This window comes from Phocoena phocoena, chromosome 6 (assembly GCF_963924675.1).
Source record: "Phocoena phocoena chromosome 6, mPhoPho1.1, whole genome shotgun sequence".
NCBI classification, from domain to species: Eukaryota; Metazoa; Chordata; class Mammalia; order Artiodactyla; family Phocoenidae; genus Phocoena; species Phocoena phocoena.
In genome coordinates, this window is record NC_089224.1 from 27,501,923 (window position 1) to 27,511,775 (window position 9,853).

Sequence of the window (9,853 nt, forward strand, 5' to 3'; positions counted from 1 at the left end):
TGTTCCATTTTACAGATGAGAAAACAGACCTGGTTCAAGTAACTTGCCCATGTGGAACGTAGAGGTCTCCTAACTCCTAGTTCACGGCTGTTTCCATGACTCAGGTAGGGTTGTGCTCCTGGAGGGGTTAATTCTGAGCTCATTGAAAATGTTCCTCTGCTAAAGAATGGTCCATAATTCATAACTGTCAATAGTGCCAGGAAGATGCATGTACTTGATATAAATTTTTTTAACTTTTATTTTGAAATCATTTTAGATTTAGACAAATTTGCAAATCTGTCACCCACTTTTCTCTAATATTAACATCTTACATAACCAGGTACATTTATCAAAACTATGAAATAAAAATTGGTACAATAAAATTAACTGCAGGGCTTCCCTGGTGGCACAGTGGTTGAGAGTCCGCCTGCCGATGCAGGGGACACGGGTTCGTGCCCTGGTCCGGGAAGATCCCGCATGCCATGGAGCAGCTGGGCCCGTGAGCCATGGCCGCTGAGCCTGCGCATCCGGAGCCTGTGCTCCACAACGGGAGAGGCCACAACAGTGGGAGGCCCGCATACCGCAAAAAAAAAAAAAAAAAAAAAAAAAATTAACTGCAGACTTTGTTCTGATTCCTCCACTTTTTCCACTGATGTCCTTTTTCCTGTTTCAGGATCCAATCCAGAATACTACATTGTATTTATGGTAACTAGATCAATTCCAGTCTGTGACAGTTTTTTAGTCTTTCCTTGTCTTTTGTGACCTTGACACTTCTAACAAGTAGTGATCAGGTATTTTGTAGAGTGTTCCAGAATTTGATTTTGTCTGCAGTTTTCTCATGAATAGACAGATTTAACTTTCTGGTGTTAAGGAAAGTATACCACAGAGGTGATGTGTCCCTCTGTCTTATATCAGAGGACATGTGATATCAATATTGCTTATTACTAAGGATGTGAACCTTGGTCATGTGGTTAAGGGTGCTATTTGTTTCTCTACTGTAAAGTTACTATTTTCCCTTCAGTCACCAAGTCATCCCCGACTCAAGGGGAGGGGAATTCAGCTCCATTCTCAGGATGGGGGGCCGGCAATCAAGAATTTGTGGTCATATGTTAAAATTACCACAGTGGTTACTGAATTTTTGGAGAGATTTTTTTGAGGCTATGCAAATACACGATTTCTCCTTAAAGTTTCATCCACTAATTTTATCATTCATCAAAGGATCCTACCTGCAGCAACTGTTGTGGTATTCTCATGATGATATTTCTATTCCCCTCATTCCTTCTACATGTATTCATTGGAATTCTTCTGAAAGGAATGTGTTCCTTCTCCCCCCTTTATTTATTTCACTAATTTATATTGGATCCATTCTTTGGTCATAAATAATATCATGTCATTTGTTGCTCAAATTGTTCCCAGTTTTAGATATTGGGTGCTCTTTCAAGTTGGCTTCTCATCTTTCTTCAATGCCCCTCACTTTTTTAAGCTCTTTCTTACTTTTTGGCATTACAAAATGCTCCTCAGTACCAAGGATTTTAAACGGTAATGTGTGTCCAGGATTTATTCAGTGCTCTGCATAAGAAGTTGGTGGGGGGTGGGAGGGGGCAGTAAATGTGAGAGAAAAAGGTAAATAACAATTTGTCTCTTGAAAGAAGAAAAAAGTAAGTTTTATTTTTTTAAGTTTTTATTTGGAAAAAAATGTCAAGATTGTGAAATGTTACAAGAATAGTTCTGATCTAGTTACCAAGGCTCCCAGTCTAACCCCACAGAGATACAAAAACCCTCAGGATTGAAACTGTAGGTTGGACCTGGGTGAGTCCAACAAATGCCCTTGCAGAGAATAATTATATTCTCTGATGACAGAAACTAAGCAGTCTTTAGTTTTTCTAGGGTAGGTGAACTTTCCCCTAAATGAGTGGGGAAATTGGTTCAAACTGTGGGAAGTGATGACAGGACCTTTGGAATCAGACAGTATAGGTTCAGAGCTCAGCACCAGCATTAACTTGTTCTGTGATGTGAACAAAAATTTAAACCTTCTAAGCCTGACTTTTTGTCTGGTAATAGGAAATAATAAGACCTACTTCCCAGAGCTATTTATATCATTAAATAAGATAATTTTCAAGATCTCGTTAGCAACTGCAAAGCATGATTCATCACCCACTGTTACTTCTGTGTGATGTCAACACCTGATGAGTGAACAGACCAGGGACCGTGAAATCCCCAGGTCTGGGCTAGATTCGTGGATTTCCCCGTTATTAGCTCAGTGACCGTGGGTAAGTCTCTAAGCCCCTCAGACTCACTTTTTCATTCACAAATACAGAAATAATAAAACCTACCACAATATTCTGAGGATTAAATGAGATAACAGTTAGTACTGTACTCCATGCAAGTCGATAATTTGAATATAGAATGATGAGGACGATGGTGAGTGTTTTCCCATAGGCCACGTATTATGTTAAGTGTTTTAGATGCTAATCTCATTTACTTCTCACAACAATCTTTTTTTTAATTTATTATTTATTTATTTATTTATTAATTTTGGCTGTGTTGGGTCTTCGTTGCTGCACGCGGGCTTTCTCTAGTTGTGGCGAGCGGGGGCTACTCTTTGTTGTGGTGCACGGGCTTCTCATTGCAGTGGCTTCTCTCATTGTGGAGCACGGGCTCTAGGCACACAGGCTTCAGTAGTTGCGGCATCCAGGCTCAGTAGTTGTGGCTCACGGGCTGTAGAGCACAGGCTCTGTAGTTGTGGCACACGAGCTTAGTTGCTCCGCGGCATGTGGGGTCTTCCCGGACCAGGGATCGAACCCGTGTCCCCTGCATTGGCAGGCAGATTCTCAACCACTGCGCCACTGGGGAAGCCCAACAATCTTTTTTTTTTTGTAGAGAAACTTAAGCTTTAGAAAGGTTATTTAAGTTTCCCAAGGTCACATGGACTCAAGGCCATTTCCTTACTTAATTGTTAGCTATTTGCCTAGTCATTATTGGCATCCCTCCTTCATGACTTTGTGTCATTTCAATAAATTCAGATAAATCCCAGAGGAAACAACAGGGCTGAGTTATTATGGGCACGTTCAATATAAGCATTTTTTTCTTATTAATCTTCTTTTACTTAAAATGCTCAGCTATCTCAGAACTCACTCGTACTGCCATGGCAGTCTTTTATTTCACCTGCACCTTTTCTTAAGACCCAAATATCATACAGTGGGCAAAAATCTGAGGTGGCTTTGAAGTATATTAATTGCAGGGAAAACTATAGAGAGGGACTCAAGATAAATTTAAATAGCCTTTAAGAGGAGAGGGGAGGTTTAAGAGAAAATGTTTTCTGAAAAAGTGCTAAACTGAGGAGAAGTGCTTTCACATAATCCTCCAACTTCCAACTGCAAAGGAGGAGACGGTAAGAAAACTCACTTTACTCTCATCCAGGGGGGCCCAAAGGTGGGATGGGAGGAGAAACCCATCAAAATATCTCAGAGCCACTGTCAGTTGCAGTCATCTTAGCAACTGGTACTAGGAACATCACTCCTAAAGTTATTTTCACTATGGGTGAAAAAGACAACCTGAGAGGAGATGAAGTGGTAGCTGTGTCCCCTGACACTTGTAGAGGCAGAATTTCCAGGTGATGGGATCAGCATTTGTGTGGGATGGGGGAAGGGTGCCTCTAGTTTGTGTATGTGTATTTTGGTTCCTATCATGATGCACATAAAACTGATAATGGTGGGCACCTTTCATAAAGGTACTGGAGAGAAGAAGGGAAGTTTGTCTTAATTCAATAATCATAAAATAATCTTGGAAAAAAATTAATCTAGCTCTGCCTTGAGAAAGAACTAATGATTTGCATATCACTCAGAACAAATTTAACCAGGGTGTATGCTTCTCACATTACCCAGCTCTTCCCATGAGTTGCCATCTTTCTGCTGGGCTGACTGGGAAGTGTGACTGTGATGAGCACAGGCTTTGGAGTTGGGTAGGGTTTGAATCCCAGCTCCATCACCATAGATTAGGTGACTTTGGGCAATGGCTTGCCTCTTTGCATGTCTTCAGTCAAATATGGATAAGAATAGCGTTGTAAGAAATGAATGCAAGATATAAAGCATTTTGAAAAATGAAGGTGTTCAGTAAGTACTCAATAAAGAGCATAAAAATAAGCCAGAGATCACAGACTAGCAGCCCACCAGCCAGTAGCAGAAGGCATGGCAGCAGGTTTTCTCTGGTCCCTTCATGGGGGCATGAACTCACTTCATACCTGAACTTGCTTATTTCTTATTTCTGTGACTTATTTCTTATTTCTGTGACTATAAAAGCACCACTGATCTGTCCCACAGGAGATCACAGTGGTTTCCCCTTCTTCCTGACTCTACTCAGAGAACAACTTGGGAAAGTAATACCTTTTCATTCTCATTGGAGCCCCTACAGGGGCAGCACCACATACATAGTTGAAGGACCAGGTGAAGATGCAGAGAAAGTAACTCTCAGTGCTTAGGTTTCTCATCATTACCCTTTAGGAAAACTGGACACCTTTTATTTTCTGTTCCCTGTCTCATTTTGATATTTTCCTGAAAAAATGCATTTCTAGAGTTACTGTCAATTCTGTTTCTTGAGGGTACAAAGGAGAGGATACCAGCTCCTACCATGCTGCTCACAGCACAGTATATAATGCAACAGATGTAAAACAAATAAAAAAAGAAGTTGGTGTGGCATAGCTCATGCAAAACAAAATGCATTTCCTCTTATAGAAGTTCTTACAAGTTGTCATGATCCCAAATGCTGAAGTTCAATTTCCCAGCAGTTTCCAGCAAAACAAGCACTTAGGTTATGAAGTAGCGTGGGAGGATTTGAGTCCAAACTTTAGCAGAGTGGCAACTGTCAACTTTAGTAAGACAATCACTTCTTAAACATATTGGGCATCACTTAGTGAATATAATTATAAGCTCTGACACCAAAGGTCCCCAAATATAGCATCCTAAGTGATATAAGGGCAAAACATCACCAAGAGCTTTTGTTAAAGTGTTCTCTGTTCACAGTCCAACCCTGGGCCTTGGACAAGAAGGGAAGCCTCTTATCCCTGAGGTGTAAGGATTTCTAGTTCTGACAGCTCAGCAATAGAGATAAATAAACCTTAAATATGGTCTGAGTCACAAAGGAGCAAAGCATTTAATATCATTTATAAAATAGAGACGATGAGAGCTTATTTAGGTGATGGGTCAAGTTCAGTTAACATTTTTGATCTCTTACCAGGGATGGGACAATAAACTGAGCTCCCTGAGGGCAAGCATGTATTGTATTGGTAGATGAACATTTGGAGAATGAATGGCAGTGTATTAGGTGCTTTCCTCTGTATTGCCACATTTAAACTCTAGTTCATGGATAATGAAACTGGGACTCAGAGCACCTGAAGGGGTTATTGCCTAAAGTCACAGTAGTGACAACAGTCCTCCATCCTCCTTCTTAACTCCCTGGCCATCCTGGCTGTCAGAGCACAGCCTCCAGGTCTGGTGAGTGAGACCAAAACCGAAGTTGTGTTTGGTAGGTAGCTGTGTCCACATGTCCTCTAGTGAGTGAGGTGAGGCTTGGTAAAATGTTTCAATCCCAGTTGCTGCTGGGATGACAGCAAGAACCAGTGTGGACAGTGAGGATGCTATTTGCACATTCAGGTTTGGAGGCGGGAATGTGTAGGAAGAAGGGAGGCAGAGAGAAAGTGAAATAGTTCAGAATGCCCTTCAGGGAGAGCCTGGGGAGGACGTTTTGAGAAAAGCTAAGGAAGAAAGACATAAAGCTAAAGCTACAGATAGAGAATACATCCCTTAAGAGGAGCAACTAGGGAGCCATCAGACTTCATGTAACCGAAAACCCTCTTTTCTTCAGCAAGCACAGTGTTCGCCTCCTTGAATGGGATGTCTTGAAGCAAAGCATGTGCTCTGCAGATGACCACAGTGCCCACTGCTCCCTGTTGCTCAGGTCTAGTAGCTTCACTTCCTTATGAGTAAAGGGAGCCTGGCCTGGCCCCTGAGGACGTCTGAGTTCAACCCTTCCTCAAGTCCTCCCAAAGGTCACAGCCTCAGAAGTGCTTCCTGACCCAAAGGGAACAGGAAGGAGAGCCAGCATGCATCAGATTCTTCAGAGACTGCTGCCTGATTTCCCAAAGGCTTACGCTGATTTAATTTATTCCTTGGATGTATAGATACCACCCTGCTTTCAGCTGTTTCTCTTAACCTAGCTCATAATTACACAACTACAATGTTTTTTAGAATAAATCCTCCTTCCATATCCAAACTACACCTTTTATCCAAATGGAATGTGTGTGAAATGACATGATGAAATGATGATGTGAGCAGTCTGTGTTGCTCAATAGACCTCTTTTTTAAAAAATGAAAATCTCTTTAGAAAAAAATATTAATTCAAAATTTCAAGAAAAAAAAATTAATGAGTTCCTATTAGACCAAATTATCCTTTTTTGAATACCAGATACCTAACATAAACTTTAAATTTTTAAGGACATTTTGTAATAAAAGAATGTGTGAATGAATCTTGCATTACCTTTTGTCTACTTAAATTGCAAGTCTGCATTAACACCTTCCTCCCAGTTCAAAGCAAGTGCTACTTTCTTATCTAGCATTTATAGAGGCAGAGGTCACATCAGGAAAGTGAGAGGCTTAGACACTCCTGCAGCTTGAAATTCACAGGAAACCTAATTGCACACATCCTAGACTCTAGTTCTATGAAATAAAAATTTAAATATGATACATACTTTTTAAAGTCTGACATATGCTTTTGTTAACAACTCTTTTTTTAATTGGAGTATAATTGCATTACAATATTGTGTTAGTTTCTGCTGTACAATGAAGTGAATCAGCTATATGTATACCTATCCCCTCCCTCTTAGATCTCCCTCCCACTCCACCCCCCATCCCACCCATCTAGGTCATCAGATAGCACTGAGCTGAGCTTCCTGTGCTTTATAGCATGTTCCCGCTAGCTATTTATTTCACACATGGTAGTGTATATATGTCAATCCTAATCTCCCAATTTGTCCCACCCTCCCCTTCCCACCCTGTGTCCACATGTCCGTTCTCTATGTCTGCATCTCTATTCCTGCCCTGCAAATAGGTTCATCTGTACCATTTTTCTGGATTCTACATATATGCCTTAATATACGATATTTGTTTTTCTCTTTCTGGCATACTTCACTCTGTGTGACAGACTTGAGGTCCATCCACGTCTCTACAAATGATCCAATTATTTCCTTTATATGGCTGAGTTATATTCCATTGTATATATGTATCACATCTTCTTTATCCATTCATCTTTTGTTGGACATTTAGGTTGTTTCCATGTCCTGGCTATTGTAAAGACTGCTGCAGTGAATATTGGAGTAAGTGCGTCTTTTTGAATTATGGTTTTCTCAGGGTATAGGCACAGTAGTGGGATTGCTGGGCCATATGGTAGTTCTATGTTTAATTTTTTAAGGAACCTCCAAACTGTTCTCCACAGTGGCTGTATCAATTTAAATTCCCACCAACAGTGCAAAAGGGTTCCCTTTTCTCCACACCCTCTCCAGCATTAATTTTTTGTAGATTTTTTGATTATGGCCATTCTGACTGGTGTGAGGTGATACCTCATTGTAGTTTTGATTTGCATTTCTCTAATAGTTAGTGACGTTGAGCATCTTTTCATGTGCCTCTTGGCCATCTGTATGTTTTCTTTGGTGAAAGGTCTATTTAGGTTTTCCAGACATTTTTTATTTGCATTGTTTGTTTTTTTGATATTGAGCTCCATGAGCTGTTTGTATATTTTGGAAATTGACCCTTTGTCTGTTGCTTCTTTTGCAAATATTTTCTCCCATTCTGAAGGTTGCCTTTTCATCTTGTTTATGGTTTCCTTTGCTGTACAAAAGCTTTTAAGTTTCTTTAGGTCCCATTTGTTTATTTTTGGTTTTATTTTCATTACTCTAGGAGGTGGGTTAAAAAAGATCTTGCTGTGGTTTATGTCAAAGAGTGTTTTTCCTATGTTTTCTTCTAAGAGTTTTATAGTGTCCAGTCTTATATTTAGGTCTTTAATCCATTTTGAGTTTACTTTCATGTATGGTGTTAGGTAGTGTTCTAATTTCATTCTTTACATGTAGTTGTCCAGTTTTCCCAGCACCACTTATGAAGAGGCTGTCTTTTCTCCATTGTATATTCTTGCCTCCTTTGTCATAGATTAGGTGACCATATGTGCGTGGGTTATTTCTGGACTTTCTATCCTGCATCATCGATCTATATTTCTGTTTTTGTGCCAGTACGATACTGTCTTGATTACTGTGGCTTTGTAGTATAGTTTGACTTGAGGGAGGCTGATTCCTCTAACACCCTTTTTCTTTCTCAGGATTGCTTTGGCTATTTGGAGTCTTTTGTGTTTCCATACAAATTGTAAAATTTTTTGTTCCAATTCTGTGAAGAATGCCATTGGTAATTTTATAGGGATTGCACTGAATCCACTCTTGCCACTCTTATTCAACATAGTTTTGGAAGTCCTAGCCATGGAAATCAAAGAAGAAAAAGAAATAAAAGGAATCCAAATTGGAAAAGAAGAAATAAAACTGTCACTGTTTGCAGATGATATGATACTATACGTAGAAAATCCTAAAGAAGCTACCAGAAAACTACAAGATCTAATCAATGAATTTGGTGAGGTTGCAGGATACAAAATTAATGCACAGAAATCTCTTGCATTCCTATACACTAACAACAAAAAAATCATAAAGAGAAATTAAGGAAACAATCCCATTTACCATTGCAACAGAAATAATAAAATACCTAGGAATAAACCTACCTAAGGAGGCAAAAGACTTGTACTCAGAAAACTATAAAACACTGATGAAAGAAATCAAAGATGAAATACATGGATGGAGAAATATACCGTGTTCTTTGATTGGAAGAATCAATATTGTGAAAATGACTATAGATTCAATGTTAACAATTCTTTCAATGTCAAGTGACTAGGAATTTATTAGAAATCTGTGTGCTGAATCCATTAGCCAAGGACAGAAAATAAATGGGAAATATGTGCTTACAGGAGAGAACATGTGCTCCTATCAGGCTGCAGGACGGGCCCTGCGCCACTCTTCAGAGCTCAGGCTCAGAGAGAACCTGGAGAGCTCCAGGGTACAGTGCCCTCCCACACGCTTCTGGCACAGTTTTGCCCAAGTCAGTTGTGGCTACAGAAATGACCAGATGAATAGAAGATGGGTCTAGGAGGAAAAATAGGAGTGAATTTTTAAAAAATCTTTACAGAATACTCAAAGTGGCCTTCAGTTCCAGAAAACAAAGTTTCTTCCTACTTTAGGACATTTATATATATCTACAAGTGGGAGTGTCTTGCCGCCTCTGGCACAGATGTCAGTCTGTTATTATAAATACAATATAAATAAAATATTCTATGTTATTCTGTATTATAAATAATTCTATATTATAAATTGCATATTCTATAGCATAAAATATTATAATTCTATAATATAGAATTACCATTCTATATTATAAATATGAAATAATAAATGGGTTATTTATTCCCTGAAAGCTTTTCTAAACTTCTCTCTCACCCCCAATCCTCTGGGCTGCCCCCGCAGACAATCCAGCTTGAATGGGATCACTGGGATTCTGTAGCAAGGGAGTGAAGGTCCAGGTCCTTTCCAATCTCCAGCCAGGGATAAAGCTCTTCTCTGAGCAGGCACTCACCAGCAGGCAGAAAAGGATTTGTTTTGCAGTTCTTTTCATCTACCTGCCCACCAGAGCCACTAAGGTCTGGAAAACGGGCAATGTTTAAGTAAAAAGTAAATGTTTTTTAGCAGTAAACATGTATACTTCCAAATACAGTCACCATTTCTTGTGATGAGGATTGATAG